The sequence below is a fragment of the Orycteropus afer genome, unplaced genomic scaffold, assembly GCF_000298275.1.
Source record: "Orycteropus afer afer isolate SDZICR_OR568_19922 unplaced genomic scaffold, OryAfe1.0 scaffold00612, whole genome shotgun sequence".
Classification (NCBI taxonomy): Eukaryota; Metazoa; Chordata; class Mammalia; order Tubulidentata; family Orycteropodidae; genus Orycteropus; species Orycteropus afer.
The window spans coordinates 845977-861604 of record NW_006922199.1 but is presented as its reverse complement, the minus strand read 5'-3'; the positions used below and the strand labels follow the sequence as shown (position 1 = coordinate 861604).

The following is a 15628-nucleotide window of genomic DNA, read 5'->3' as shown; positions in this document are numbered from 1 at the left end:
TAATCTTCTGGATTTCTATCTGTAGATTTAAAATCATTTCTAATTTTTCATTTATTTTGTCATTTTGTTTTTTTATTTTCTTCCAAAATTCTTCTAAGGTTTTTTTCTGTGTTTCCTTTGGTCTGTGTCTCAATCCTTTGAATATACCTTAATATAATTATTTTGAATTCCTTATCAGAGAGTTCCAGTGCTGCTTCTTCCTCAGGGATGTGTTCAGGGTCTGTATCCTGTTCCCTTGTTTCTACTACTTTATCTTGCTTTTTTGTGTGGACTGTGATGGTCTATTATCTCTGAGGCATTGTGGTATTGTATTAAGATCTCTGTTAATTGTTGGCAAAGAGCAGCCAGGGGTGATTCAGGCTCTTCTTGGTGTTTTTTTTATCGTTGGCCCATTGGTGAAGAAAGAGTTGCTGGCTCTTACTCAGTAAGTGAAGTTGCAGGAGACATGGGTGTACTTGTATCTTATGGGGACTGATAATGTCTCCCACTCAGTTAGAGAAAAATTAAAGTTGAATAACCATCAAAAAACTAAAAGCACATGGACAAAAAATACACCATGAAATCACACAGAAAGAGTTACCAAAAAAAAGAGAAAAGGGAGAAAAGAAGAAGAAAACAGGAAAACCTGCAGTATCTGGGGATAGGGTACAAAGAGAAAAAAGGTAGAGAAGGAGAATAATGAAGAAAAAAATCAAAAATGGAAAAAAAAAACAAAAACAAAAAACAACAAAGAACAGGATTAACCACAAGAAAAAAACGGGTAAAAAGAGTTAAATTTTTTTTTTTTTAAATCAGGAACTGAGAAAAGAAAGAAAGAAAGAAAAGCAATTGTAAACTAGTACCTTTTCAGTCATGCAGGTCCAAAGAATTCTTGGGGTTACTGGAAAGCAGACCCTCCTCTTTAGCCCCTGAAATCTGGTAGAGCGCTGACTCTTTAGGTCTCTAGCTGGTGGTTACCTGTTGATTTGTTTTGTCTTGGTTTTATGGTTTAATATTTTGCAAGAGTGAAGCTGGTGCATTTTATTGTATTACTGATTCAGGTATGTTGGGTCACTCAGCTGTTTGCATTGTGATGGTGGAATCATTGTGTGGAATGTTGTAAAAAGATGGTTTAGAGTTTGAAGCGGGAGGTTTTATGGTAATTGGCTGAATATGGTTTCTTTTATTGAATGAGTGAAGTTGTTGGCGGAGTAAGGTGAGAGCAAAAGAAGGAAAGCTTGGTGTTGCTAGGGTCGGTTTCTAGGGCTTTGTGCAGGCTATTATTGATGATGTGGTTATTTACAAGACTGCGGCTCAATCTCAGGAAAGATTCCTGTTGTTGGGGATTCACATCTTTCCGCCTGGTTCAGGCACACTCAAAGAGCCTGCTTCCAAGGCCTCTCAGTGCCAGTGAGCCAATCCAAGGCAAAAGAGCTGATTCAAGGGAAATTCCCGGGACTGCACTCAGCCACAGGTTTTTCTCTCTCCCTGCCCCTTCCACCTGCGGCTCTGGTGCAATCCTGCCAGACCGCTAATGGCTCTGGAGTTGGTGTGTGATACCACCCCCTGAGGTGCCAAAGGTGCACATTATTTCAGCTGTGCTGGAGTTGGAGGAGTACCTGCTAGTAAACTATGTTCCCGATATCCGTGACCAGATAAGCACGATGTCTCCCAGGTTTATCCAAACCCAATTGGTGACCTGCTGAGGGGGGAGGGAGCTCGCCTTCCTGGCACAACAGTGAGTTCTCCGCTTGAATTTCAGTAGTAGTGCGTGCTCCCGCCTGCACCTGAGAGACCCAAATTACCAACAAAATCAGTGGCTGGAGGCCAGTCCCTGGTATGTTGATATAGGATGTCTTCCTTCTTGGGTTACGGGGATCTCAGATGGCCACCCTCGCCCACCAGTCAGTGACTGTTCCAGGGAAGTTTCCATTGGCCTCTTGGCTGCCCATCCGTCCTCTGCCAGGTAGTTCTTTATTAAATAATCTCCCCGTTTCTTTCCTCCTGTGTTTGGTGCACTCTGATTCAGTGAGCTGTTCAGAGCAACAAAATCACTAATTCAAACTGCTGTACATAGTTTCTCAAGCACTTAGATGGTAGAGGGATACAGCGTGGTACTTACTGACGAGACTCCGTTTTGAATCTTTACATTTTTATTTTTTAAATGCATTGTGTGTGTGTGTGTGTGTGTGTATATATATATATTATATATATATATATATATATATATATATATATATTATATATATATATTGCAGTGTTCCCTCTCCTCCCTTCACACCCCTGGCAACCAACAAAGAAACTTTCCCTCTCTATATAAACCTTTCCTTGACCCTCCACAACAACTAACTAATACTACATTTGTCCTTCTGTGATTGACTTACTTCACTCAGCATAATGTCTTCTAAGTTCATCCATGTTATGTGGTGTTTTGCAGACTCTACATTATTCTTTAGTGCTGCGTAGCATTCCATTGCGTATATGTACCATAGTTTGGTCATCCACTCTTCACTGATATGGACATAGGTTGTTTTCATCTTTTTGCTATTGTAACTAGTGCTGAGATGAACATGAGTATGCATATATCTGTTTCTGTCCTGGCTCTCACCTCTCTAGGATATGTACCTAGTAATGGAATTGCTGGGTCAAATGGTATCTCCAATTCCAGCTTTCTAAGGAATCACCATACTGTTTTCCACAGTGGTTGTATCACTTCACAGTCCCACCAGCAGTGTATGGGAGTCCCAGTCTCTTCACATCCCCATCAGCATTTGTTATTTTCTGTCTCATTGAACCTTGCCATCAGTGCTGGGGTGAGATGGTATCTCATTGTTGTTTTGATTTGCATCTTTCTGTTGGCCACTGATCGTGAACATCTCTTCATGTATTTGCTGGCCACCTGAATATCCTCCTTGGTGAAGTGTCTATTCATGTCATCTGCCCATTTTTGAATTGGATTGTTAATTCCTTTGCTGTTAAGGCATTGGAATTTTTTATAAATCTTAGAGATGAGTCCCTGGCCAGATACGTGATAAGTGTGAATTTGTTGCTGTCATTTTTGTTATGTGTTTTATCTTGGTGTCGTTTTCTTTGTTTTGTGTAATTTTCTGTGCTGAGCTCATTTTGTTTATGAATTGTGTCATTACTTCCTTCATTGCTATTGTTTTAGTATTTGCTAAATATTTGTGCTGGTCCTCTTTTTTATTTTGATGTGAAGGTTTATCGTTTTTCTTTGAGATTACTCTGTGATTTATAATTTTCTTCCCAGGTTTAGAACTGTTCTATCTTGTAGTTGTCTTGACTTCCCTAACATTTAGAAGTTCTGTAACTCCACAGTTTTTGTAACTCCACTCTTTTTGGTTTGTGTGGTTGTTGTTATGTGCAGTTGAGTTGGACCTGACTCAGAGCGACCCCTCCTTGGGTCTCCGAGGCGGAATCACTACAGAATTAGATTGCCCAACCTTCTTTCTGAGGAGTGGCTGGTGGGTTTGAACTGCCAGCCTTCTGGTTAGCAGTCCAGTGCCTTAGGCTCTATGCTGCCTGAGCTCTTTTTGTTTTATAGTGGTCCTCATTTGTCAATTGATGTCTCTAGTTTCCTGTTTATAATCTTGTAGGCTTATTTACTTTGGATACTTCCATAGCTGGGTTGGTTTCTGGGTTATGTCACCCTGTGTGTTAATGGTCAGAATTAAAAGTAAATTGGACTTTTAATTCTCTGTCCAAAGGTCTCTCTTTAGCATTTCCTGTAAGGTTGGTCTAGTTTTAACAAATTCCCTTAATTTCTGCTTATCTGGAAATGTCCTAATTTCATCATCATATTTGATGGACAATTTTGCTGGGTATATAATTCTTGATGGGAAATTTTTCTCTTTCAGGGTTTTATATATACCATCCCATCATCTCGCCAGCATGGTTTCTGCTGAGAAATCCAAGTTTAGTCTTATTGGTTGCCCCTTGTAGGTAACTTTTTGTTTTTTTTATGCTGCTATTAGGATTCTTTCTTTGTCTTTGGTTTTGGTGAGTTTGATGATGATATGTCTTGGTGATTTTCTTTTGGGGTCTATCCTGTTTGGTGTTCGTTGGACTTCCTAAATGGATATATTCTCATCTTTCATCATACCAGGAAAATTTTCTTCCAACAAATCTTCGACAATTTCCTCTGTGGTTTTATTTGTCTCTTCCTGTTCTGGAATTCTGATGACACGTAGGTTATTCCTTTTGATGATATCTTACATGAACCTTAGGCATTCTTCATTTTGTTTTGATCTTTTTTTCTGATTGATCGCTTTGTAAAGAAGAATTGAGGTATTTGCCTTCTGTCTTCCATTGATTCATTTCTACTCTTTTCCCCATTCAATGTCTTATCTATTTCTGAAAATTTAATATTAGTCTTCTGGATTTTTATGTGTAGATTTTGTATCATTTCAATTTTTCATTTATTTTGTCATTTTGTTCTTGTATTGTCTTTCGAAATTGTTCTATGATTTTCTCTGTGTTTTCCTCAATTTTGCCAGTGTTTTCCTTGACCTATCTCTCAATTTGTTGAAGATACCTAAATATAATTCTTTTGAATTCCTTATCAGGGAGTTCCAATGCTGCATCTTTCTCAAGGATGTGTTTTGGGTCTGTATCTTGGTCCCTCGTTTCTCCTGCTTTATCTTGCTTCTTATGTGGACTGTGATGCTCTGTTGTCTCTGAGGCATTGTGACATTTTTGTGTTTATATTTAATTGGTGATTGTATGTTGGAGTGACTTGCTCTCAATTTTCATTTGGTTTGTTATCTACAGAAGCAGGGTACTGTGCTGTGCTCCTCTATTCGCTAGTTGGCAGCACTTATACACTTACCATCTGTCTCCTTTCCCATTGTCAGCTTCCCTTATGTCCCTGCCATCTTTGGCAAGCAGAGCCTATTCTTCTTGTTGTTGTTGTTATTTGCCATCGAGTCGGCCCCGACTCCTGGCAACCCCTCCTTGGGTTTCCGAGGCATTTATCACTACGGAAGTAGGATTGCCCAACCTTCCTTCTGAGGAGTGGCTGGTGGGTTTGAACTGCCAGCCTCCTGGTTAGCAGTCAAGTGCCTTAGGCACTATGCTACCAGAGCTCCTGAGCCTATTCTTAGGTCCCTGGAATCTGAATGAGAGTGCTGTCACTTTAAAATCCAAAATCCAAAATGGCCACCACTTGTAAAGATTCAAAATGGCTGCACCCTCCAGACAGCTGAAAGTCCACAGCTCAGGTTATCTCCCTCCTTGCTGTTTCCTTTCCAAGTCATTGGCCACCAGTTCAGTCATCCCTGCAGCCCTTGGTGACCAGGGCTGATCTCATGTCCCAACACCAGTTTGAAATATTCAGGCTGTTGTTCCCATCAGAGTAGCTGACAGTCCACTGCTCTGTCTCCATACTCACTGTTGTCATTCAGTTTTTTCCCCTAGTTGGTGCCTAACCCACTTCTGTATACTTCCTTTTAAGGCTCAGGGCTCTAGGATTATCTTCTGAATCTCTGTCAATTGGTTTCTATTTCTCTGTTGAAGAGGGCCTGTGTAGCTTCTTTACCTAGTCTTCCATTTCACTGGAAGTCTGTTGCCAAATACATTTTGTATGTACATGATATTTTAAATCTCTCCATTTAAGATTATTTCATAAATATTATGTCATTAAACATTATCCCTAAACATAATTTTTAATGGTTGCATAGTGTAGTTTGGATATAACTCATCCCTAATTCTGGACATTTTAAAAGAGCTCTGGTGATGCAGTGGTTAAGGCATTTGGCTACTAACCAAAAGGTCAGTTGTTTTGAACCCACCAAGTGCTCCACAGAAGAAAGATCAAGCATTCTGCTTCCATAAATATTTACAGACTTGGAAACCCTGTGGAGGTTACTATGACTCAGAATCTACTTGATTGCAGTGAGTTTGGGTTTTTTTATTTGTTTAGTTGTTAACATTTAGAGTGCTTAGTTATTATAAATGAAGGTGTCTTGAGTATTTTTAGGCATAAACATTTGTCCTCATTTTTTATTATTTCCTTATGAATCTAACAGGGGAATTAACCCAGTTAAAGAAGCTAAAACATTTTAAGGCTTTTCATAGATAGTTTCCAGGATAACTGTCCTAACTTGCTAAACACTAGTAGTTTGAGAGTACTAATTGAACCCTTGTTAGCATGGAGTTCTGTATTAACTTTTCAAAATCTTTGCCCTTTTATCTGGTGCAAATGGCAACTAAGAAGAAATTTTATATTCTTTTCTTGTTAAAAATATTTTCTAGAAGCTAATGGGGTATCAGAAGAGTATAGTTACCTTAAATGGAGCATTGCAAATTTGGTCCAAGTCCTAGAAGATGGGTATTAATTTCCTATTGCTGCTGTCACGAGTTACCAGAAGGTCACTGGCTTAAAACAACACACATTTATTATCTTACAGTTCTGGAAGTCAGAAGTCCAAAATGTATTTATATGGCAATAAAATAAAAATATTGGCAAGGCTAGTTCCTTCTGAAGGCCGTAGGGGAGAATCCATTTCCTTGGCCTTTTCTAAGTTCTTGCAGTTACCTGTATTCCTTGGCTTATGGCCCCTTCTTCCCACAGCTTAATATTACATTTCCAAATGTCCCCTAGGGTGAGTAGCTGAAACTGTCCTTGGATGGAAGACACTGAAATGACATGCGTGGTATGGGTTTATTAAAGGAAATGACAGATATTTAACAGTATATCTTTATGAAGGTATAAATAGAACAGTTATAAGAATGACAATGTATCTATGAAAACCATTTTCAAGAATATTTAAAAGCATTGAAAAGTTCAACATGTTACTTAAAACATTCAGTTTTTAAATTATTGTGATTCTAGATCCTAGTTTAATATTCTTTAATGTGAATTCACATGGGGAAGATACTAAAAGAAAGTTTAGTGTACCAAAACGTAAATGGTGGTGATTTTGGGTAGATGATCTTTGGGTAGGTGATTGTAATTTTCTTTATATTTTTCTGTATTTGTTTTACTTCTACAGTGCACATTATTCTTTAAAATCAAAGGAAAAAAAATGTAGAATAACTGTATCATCATTTGACCTGCTGACACATTTTTGCATCAAATAATTTCCCATGCACTAAGAAACTCAAAATGTAAAAACCAAAAAAAAAAAAAAAAACCCAAACCCACAGCCATTGAGTCAATTCTGACTCATAGCGACCGCCATCGGTTTCTGAGGTGGTAAATCTTTACAGAAGTAGATTGCCCAGTCTTGCTTCCACTGAGTGGCTGGTGAGTCTGAACCACCAACCTTCTGGTTAGCAGTCAGATGACTTAGGTACCTTATAAAAAAACCATTTTATGTAAACCTAAATTCTTTTATGCTAGCTGTATTTCTCTTCTGTTTTTAATTTGTCCTTCCTACTGTCATGGATTGAATTGTGTCCTTCTAAAATATGTATCGACTAGGCCAGGATTCTCAGGGGTTTGGCAGTTATGTTGTGGTATTAACTATCCCCCATTATGTAATCTGATGTGATAAGCCATTCAGTTGTGAGGAGATCAGTGTGGGATGCAGCACCCTTACTCAGGTCACAGCCCTGATCAGTGTAAGGGGAGTTTCTCTGGGTGTGGCCTGCATCACCTTTTATCTTATAAGAGCTAAAAGGAGAGGGAAGTGAGCAAACGAAAAGGGACCTGACTACCGAGAAGAACCAGCATCAGAACCAGAATCAGAGCACATCCTTTGGATATGGGGTCCCTGCACTGAGAACCTCCCAGACCCAGGGGAGGATTGATGCCAAAACATCTGCAGATCTCCAAGGAATGCCAAGAATGTTGAAAAGAGACAAGGACATTCCTCCAGAGCTTATAGAAAGCCTTCCCCTAGAGCTGTTGCTCTGAATTCAGACTACCAGCCTCCTAAACTGTGAGAAAATAAATTTTACTTGTTATAGCCATTTACTTGTGGTATTTCTGTTACAGCAGCACTAAATAACTAAGACACCTACATATCTTCTTACTAATGTATTATAATTGTTAGGTATCAAATTGTCTTTTCTTGACAGATGAAATGGAAGGGCATATAGGAACAATTTAGTTTAAGTTGGGAGAAAAGGTGTTAAAGTTTAGACTTCAGTATTCTCTTTGAAGACTTTATCTGTATTCCAACTGCCCCTGTACCTCACACAGATAAGTGGTAGTCAGCATTTTTTGTGTCCCCAGTTTTGCCATATGGTTTCAAAGTTAGATATTAAACCTTCAGATCTGAATGTATTTCCCTAAATTTGCCATTATTGCTTTTTAGTATAATGTATGTGATAATTTGTTACCCATGCCTTTCAATAAACAGTTTTGGGATGCTTACTATATACTAGGAATAGTAATGCAGACCTCAAATTCTTTGTAGTTATTATAGTTCAGATAGGTAAGGCCAACCTACAAATAGGTATCTAGAGTACAATGTGCAGTAGTTGATGATGCCATCTTCTCAATCACTAGGTTCATTCTGAAAACAAAAGTGAGAAAAAATTAGGGAAGTGCAAAATAATTTTTGGTAGTGAAATGTTAAAAAGTTTTAACACGTCCTAATATGGGAGCTCTGGTAGCATAGTGGCTAAGACACTTGCCTGCTAACCAGACGGCTGGCGGTTCAAACCCACCAGCCACTCCTCGGAAGGAAGGTTGGGCAATCCTACTTCCGTAGTGATACTGCCTCGGAAACCCAAGGAGGGGTCGCTATGAGTCGGGGCCGACTCGACGGCACATAACAACAACAACAACAATATGGGAATATACATAGTTAAGTGGAGAATTCTTGTCATAGACCTATTGTGGTAGTTAAGGTTGTGTGTCAACTTGGCTGAGCCTGGTTGAATGGCTGGGCAGCTAGTGCTAATTATTCCCCATAGTGAGACTGGCAATCACCTCCGTGGTGGGGTCTACCACAAGCAGCTGAGTAGCTACTTTAGGGATGTGGTCTGCTTCCAGTATATAAGAAGCAGTTTTGGGAATGGTCTCTAGCTTATGGCATGCCTGAACCCTGAATGTAGCCAAGTCATTGTTCAGCAGCCTGCCATGTTCTCCCAGTCGGGACTTTCAGTGGACTTGAATCAATGCTGCAGTGTTGTTTGGTAACATTGGGACTGTGCCTTTTTACTTGTCGACCATAGGTTTGTCAGCCTCCAATGGTTGGAGGGCAGTGGGCAAAGTAGAGATGACATTTGAGCTGACTCCAGTCCTGTTGTTTATTAGGTTCACCATGAGTCAAGGGCCGGCTCAATAGCAGCTGATAACAACAACCATGTGTAAGATTTTTGTAATAGTTGCTTGTTTTGGACTACACACACTTCATGTCAGGAGATTCTTGAGTAGAATGTAGCATAAAAGATTGGGGATGACTGCCAAATCCGTGGTGGCTCTCTCCTTTGAGAGTACCTCCTTAATGTTGTGCTTCTGCTCTGGATTCATGCCATACTGCCTTGACAACTTGATGATCTATCCTGGAAATTTAAAATTTGTATCTTAGATACCGAAATTTGGCATGGATAGAGCTGAATCAAGTTATTGACAGTACTCTAGTAAAATGGTCATTGATTCCTGCTCTCCCTTGTCAAAGGTCCCTGAGTTGCCTTGGTTCTTACTCTCCCTGAGTATAGTCAAATACCACACTTTGGGTTCTTTTTGTTTAAGATGGGAAGAGCATTTTTTGTGTTTAAGATAGCCAGAGATTGTTTCTGTTGCTTGCAGCTAAAGAAATTGAGTCTCACAAACATGGTATTAGAGTTCCATGATGGATATATCGTAGAAAGTATTCCTTTCAGCAGTACCTGCATGTTCCTCTTTTCTCTCCCCCCCCCCCCCGCCAAAAAATCTAGTTAACTTCTTAACTCAGTATCTACAAATTAAATGCAAATACCTGATGTAAAAACATCTTCTATATCTCAGTCTCATAAAGATTCCCTCCTGTAGGTTTCCAAATACCTTTTGTATACCTTTATAATAATAACATATTTGGCAAGCTCATTAGATAACATTTCGTTAAGGTCGGGTACTTAAAAGATTCAGACTTGATTCCTAGCACATTGCACATCATAGCCTTTAAACAAATGCTTATTGAATTACTTTTTGCTCTGTATTATTCGTGTTCCTTTATTATTCATTCATCAAATACTTATTTTAATTACTTAAGTGCTAGATACTATTCTCTGCTCTGGGGATATCTCAGTAAAGAAAACTGATCAAAAAGTGCCTGCCTTGCTCAGCATTGATAATCACTGGGAAAGTGCAAATCAAAACCATAATGAGAAACCATTTCAGACTACTATGGTGATGGCAAAGAATATTGATTGTACCATGGACTGCCAAAGAATGAACAAATCTGTCTTGCATGAAGTACAGCCAGAATGTTCCTTAGAAGCAAGGATGCCAAGACTTTGTCTTACATACTTTGGATGTGTTATCAAGAGGAACCAGTCCCTAGTAAAGGACATCGTGCTCAGTAGAAGGTCAGTGAAAAACAGGAACACTCTTAATGAGGTAGATTGACACAGTGGCTATGACAGTGGGCTCAAACATAGCAATGATTGTGAGGATGGTGCTGGACTGGGTCGTGTTCTGTTTGTACATAGGGGCTGTGAGTTAGAACTGACTCAACAGCACCTAACAATAACAAGATGGCTATTATTTTTTTTGAAAAAATAAGGAAAGTAACAAATGTTGACCAGAATGTGGAGAAATTGGAATCCTTATCCACAGCTAGTGGGAAGGTAAAATTTGCAGCCACTGTGGAAAATAGTTAGGCAATTCCTTAAAAAGTTAAACATAGAATTACCATATGACTCAGTAGTTCCACTCCTAGGTATATACCCTGCATAACTGAAAGCAGGGATTCAAATAGACCTTGGTACACAAGGGTTCATAGCAGTATTATTCACAATAGCCAAAAGGTAGAAACAACCTACTTGTCCATCAACAGGTGAATGGATAAACAAAATTTGGTGTGTATATACATGTGTATATGTATATATACATATATACACACATATCTGTATATATGTATATGTACACACACATACAATGGAATATTACTTAAATATAAAAAGGAATGAATTTTCAATACATATTACAACATGGTTAAACCTTGAAAGCATGCTAAGTGAAATAAGCCAAACAAAAAAGGACACATACATGATTTCACTTATATGAACTATCTAGACAGAAAGTAGATTAGTTGTTACCAGTGGCTGGAGAGAAGAGAAATAGGGAGTTAACTAATTAATGGGTACAGAGTTTCTATTTGGGGTAATGAAGAGGTTTTGGGAATAGACAGTAGTGATGGTTGCACAATATTGTGAATATAATTAATGCCACTGAATTGTCTATGTAAAATTATAAATTTTATATTTTAGCACAATAAAAAAGTTTTTCAGTGTCTGCCTTCTTAGCACTTACATTCTAAATAGTTAATTTTTCATCTACAGTCTTCTAAAATTTAAAAGCATTAAATTATGAAGTATGACTAAAATTGAACTTTTAGAAATAATAGTATTGTACTATAATGTAAGATTCTGTGTTATATAAGTAAATGTTAGTTTCAGTAGAGTAATAGGGTATTTGACTGACAAGGAATCTAGCACTGTGTTGAGTGCCTAGTGATAACTAAGGAAGAATGCATTAGGGAAATTTTCAGAGGTTTGTGATTTTGGAAAAATTTCTGAACACATTATATTTCAATGAATATATTTAGATGTTACTGTTTCTTTAGAACATAGCTGTCAAGATGTTAGTAAAATATGGAGGAAAAAATCTTCAAATTTTGTTTTGTAGACTTGTATATTAAACATTTTTGTACTCTGAAGTTGTAGTCACAGCATTTTTGGTCTTTAAATGAGCCTAGGATAAGTCAAAAGTTTGGATTGTGTGAAAACATTTCCATGTCATTTATCTTCTGTGATAGTTATGTTTGCGTGTCAACTTGGCTGGGCATGGTTGAGTGGCTGGGCAGCTGGAGGTAGTTATTCCCCATGATGAGACTGGCAGTCAACACCATGGTGGGATCTACCACTAGGAGCTGATCTACCACATCCTTTGGGATATGGTCTGCTTCTTATATATAGAAGAATGAACAAATCTGTCTTGGATGGAGTACAGCCAGAATGTTCCTTAGAAGCAAGGATGCCAAGACTTTGTCTTACATACTTTGGACATGTTATCAAGAGGAACCAGTCCCTGGTAAAGGACATCATGCTCAGTAGAAGGTCAGTGAAAAACAGGAAGGCTCTTAATGAGTTGGATTGACACAGTGGCTGTAACATTGGGCTCAAACATAGCAATGATTGTGAGGATGGTGCAGGACTGGGTAGAAGGGAGGAGCAGCCTTGGGAATGGTCTCTAGCTTATGGCACCTTGAACCCTGCATGTAGCCATGTCATTGTTCAGCAGCTTGCCATGCTCTGCCAACCTTGGAACTTGTAGTGGACTTGAATTATTGGCCTGCCATGTAGTTTGGTAACATCGGGACTGTGCCTTTTTACTTTTCAACCTTGGGTTTGTCAGCCTCAGCAGCCAGCAGCTGTCTGAGTGAAGAAACGCTTCTAGCTCCAGTGAGCCGGGAGCAGGAGGCAGAGCTGGACTCCAAGGTTGAGGGGCTTTCACCTAGCCCCTAGAGCCTGGCACTTTGAAGTTGGACTTTAAAGCCTCCATACTGAAAAGAATAGACTCCTATTTGTTAAGGCCATCCCATTTGTGGTCTATTTCTTGTCAGAGTGGCACTAGGTAACCAGAACAGAATATGATACCAGGAGAGTGGAGTGCTGCTCTGATAGATGCCTAAAATGTGGAAACAGGAGTGGAGTGCATCCTTGACCTGAGACCCTGGCAGAGAGACCCCAGCATACAGCCTGACAGATGGCAGGAGTAGAGCCCAGAGACCAGCATGAGAGATGGCAGGAGCAGAGCCGAGAGAACCGGCATGAGACAGCAACAGCCTTACCAGCCCATGGAGGAGAAAGCTTGATGCCTTTGTTTAGGCAGTTTCCTGGTGAAATGGGTTGCCTTCAGGCATTAATTGGTAGAAGAGACCGGCTTGAAATGGAGTAGCAGGTTGGCCAGCCCACAGAGCAAGAAAGCTAAATGTCTTTTGGGGCAAGAAGATTTCTGGTGGAGTGGGTTGCCCTGGACATTAATCGGCAGAAGTGGAGACCAAGGAAATGGAAGCAGAGCTGCCTCAGCCTGAAAGGTTAGGACCATGGCCTTTGGGGGTGGAACAACCACAGCCCCCTACGTTTCAAAGAGCCAGGCCTTCACCAACTTGGTTCTGGAGTGTGGGGCTGCTCATTCATGTGAGCTAGGGGCATGAAGCCATAGCCACTGCCCAAGAGTGAAGGGGCAGGGCTGCCATGCCCAAGAGGAAGAGGAACAGGGCCCACCAGGCCAAGGGGGTGAGGTCGCCACTTAGAGGAACTAGGGAACTGGAGCCACTCAGTGGAGGACATCTGTACAGATGCCAAGTGTAGTTATGTTTGTGTGTCAACTTGGCTGGGCCTGGTTGAGTGGCTGGGTAGCTGGTAATAGTTGTTCCCCATAATGAGACTGGCAATCACCTCTGTGGTGGGGTCTACCACAAGCAGCTGAGTAGCTGCTTTAGGGATGTGGTCTGCTTTCAGTATATAAGAAGCAGTTTTGGGAATGGTCTCTAACTTATGGCATGCCTGAACCCTGAATGTAGCCAAGTCATTGTTAGGCAGCTTGCCATGCTCTGCCGACCTTGGGACTTGCAGTGGACTGGTATTACTGGCCTGCCATGTAGTTTGGTAACATCGGGACTGTGCCTTTTTGCTTGTCAACCTTGGGTTTGTCAGCCTCAGCAGCCAGCAGCTGTCTGAGTGAAGAAACGCTTCTAGCTCCAGTGGGTTGGGAGCAGGAGGCAGAGCTGGATCCCAAGGTTGAGGAGCTTTCACTCAGCCTTGGACCTCCAAACTGTAAGAATAAACAGTTTTATTATATTATTGTTCAGACCATCCCATTTGTGATATATTCTTGTCAGAGAGGCACTAGGTAACCAGAACATCTTCTAATACCCTCTTGCCACTGAATTATTTAATAGCATGACCTGCTAGCATATACGTTATTTAAACACTACATGCTCCTTGAAAATTGATCTGTGATAACTTCATTTGAAGTCACTGGGTGATACAAATGGTTAATGATTCAGTAGTTGGAGGTTCCAGTCTACCCAGAGACACATTGGAAGAAAGGCCTGGTGATCTACTTCTCAAAAATCAGCCATTGAAAACCATGTGTAGCAAAGTTCTAGTTTGGCGCACATGAAGTCACTATGAATCAGAAATGACTTGCCAGCTACTAATTTTTACTTAAGTTCGGGAATCTTCAATCGGTTCAATTCTAAACAAATACTGGATACAGTAAATTTTTAAGAGGAAAAACTCAAAAACCAAAATATCATCACCATGTGTTACTGAAAGTTCAGATACTAGATGGGGAAAAAAAAAGTTCCCCCAGAGCCTAAAACACTTTTTAGTATTTTGATGTGTTTCATTTTGTATATTTTCTAATGCATTTTAGGGATTGGGGGGATAGCCATAATATATCAATTTTGTGCCCAAAACATATATTTTCAGATTATTTCAAGTAAAGTTACTTGTTAATATAGTTAAATTAGTCATATTCTTCCTAAAACTTTAAGTTTTATACAAGGATTTCTAGATGTTTATAGGACCTCAATTTTCTTTTCATGAGAAGTACTGCTGTGAGGAGTAAATGAGTTGTCAAGGAAGAACTTAACATAGTGTGTGGGTCTTGATATTCTTAATAAATGTTAACTCCTCCTCTTCATGATTTGATTCACTTGGGAGAATGTGCCCTATATGTTATTTGACCCTTTAAAGAAAATAGTTTGACAGCGTTTTTCCTTCAAATAATTTTAACCTTATAAAACCTAAGAGTGTTCCTTTATAGAAAGAACTTGGGTACACATTTGCTAGTATTTCTTTTTGAAAAATATAGTTAGATTTTTGAGATGTAGAATTAGGTGAGAATGCTGGGCTTTTTTGTTTGTTTGTTTTAATCTGGCTCTTCAAAATTAATCTTCCATATAATTATCTTGGGATAATGTTTTTCACATTTATTTTGGGATCTGAACCAGGTTAGCCATTTCAGATAGATGGCCTTCTTTAAAGTGGGATGTTTGTATATAGGTGTTTTGTTTACCTCTGTGCTGCTCTGACAGAAAATACCCCAAATGGAATGGCTTTGACAAACAGGAGTTTATTCTCTTATAGTTTGGAGGCTTTAAGTCCGAGCTCACAGGGCCAGGTTCCTAGGGGCTAGGCCCCTCAACCATGGGCCTCAGCTCTGCTTCCTGCTCCCAGCCCACTGAAGCTGGAGCCTTTTCTTTACTCAGACAGCCGCTGGCTGCTGAGGATAACAAACCCAAGGTCAAGTAAAAAGGCACAGTCTCAATGATACCAAACAACACTGCAGGCCATTGATTCAAGTCCACTGAAAGTCCCAAGATTGGGAGAGCATGGCAGGCTGCTGAATAATGACTTGGCTACATTCAGGGTGAAATGTGCAAAGACCTGGAGTCTGAAAACCAAAAGGGAAGAACACGCTCGGCATTTCTCAAACTGAAAGAACTGAAGAAAAAATTTAAGC

General features: G+C 39.7%; 1 protein-coding gene across 1 annotated transcript in view; it reads left to right on the top strand.

The window, feature by feature from the left end:
- Positions 1 to 15628, top strand: part of IWS1 (interacts with SUPT6H, CTD assembly factor 1) — a 119552-nt gene that overhangs the window by 30154 nt on the left and 73770 nt on the right. The window lies entirely within an intron of this gene.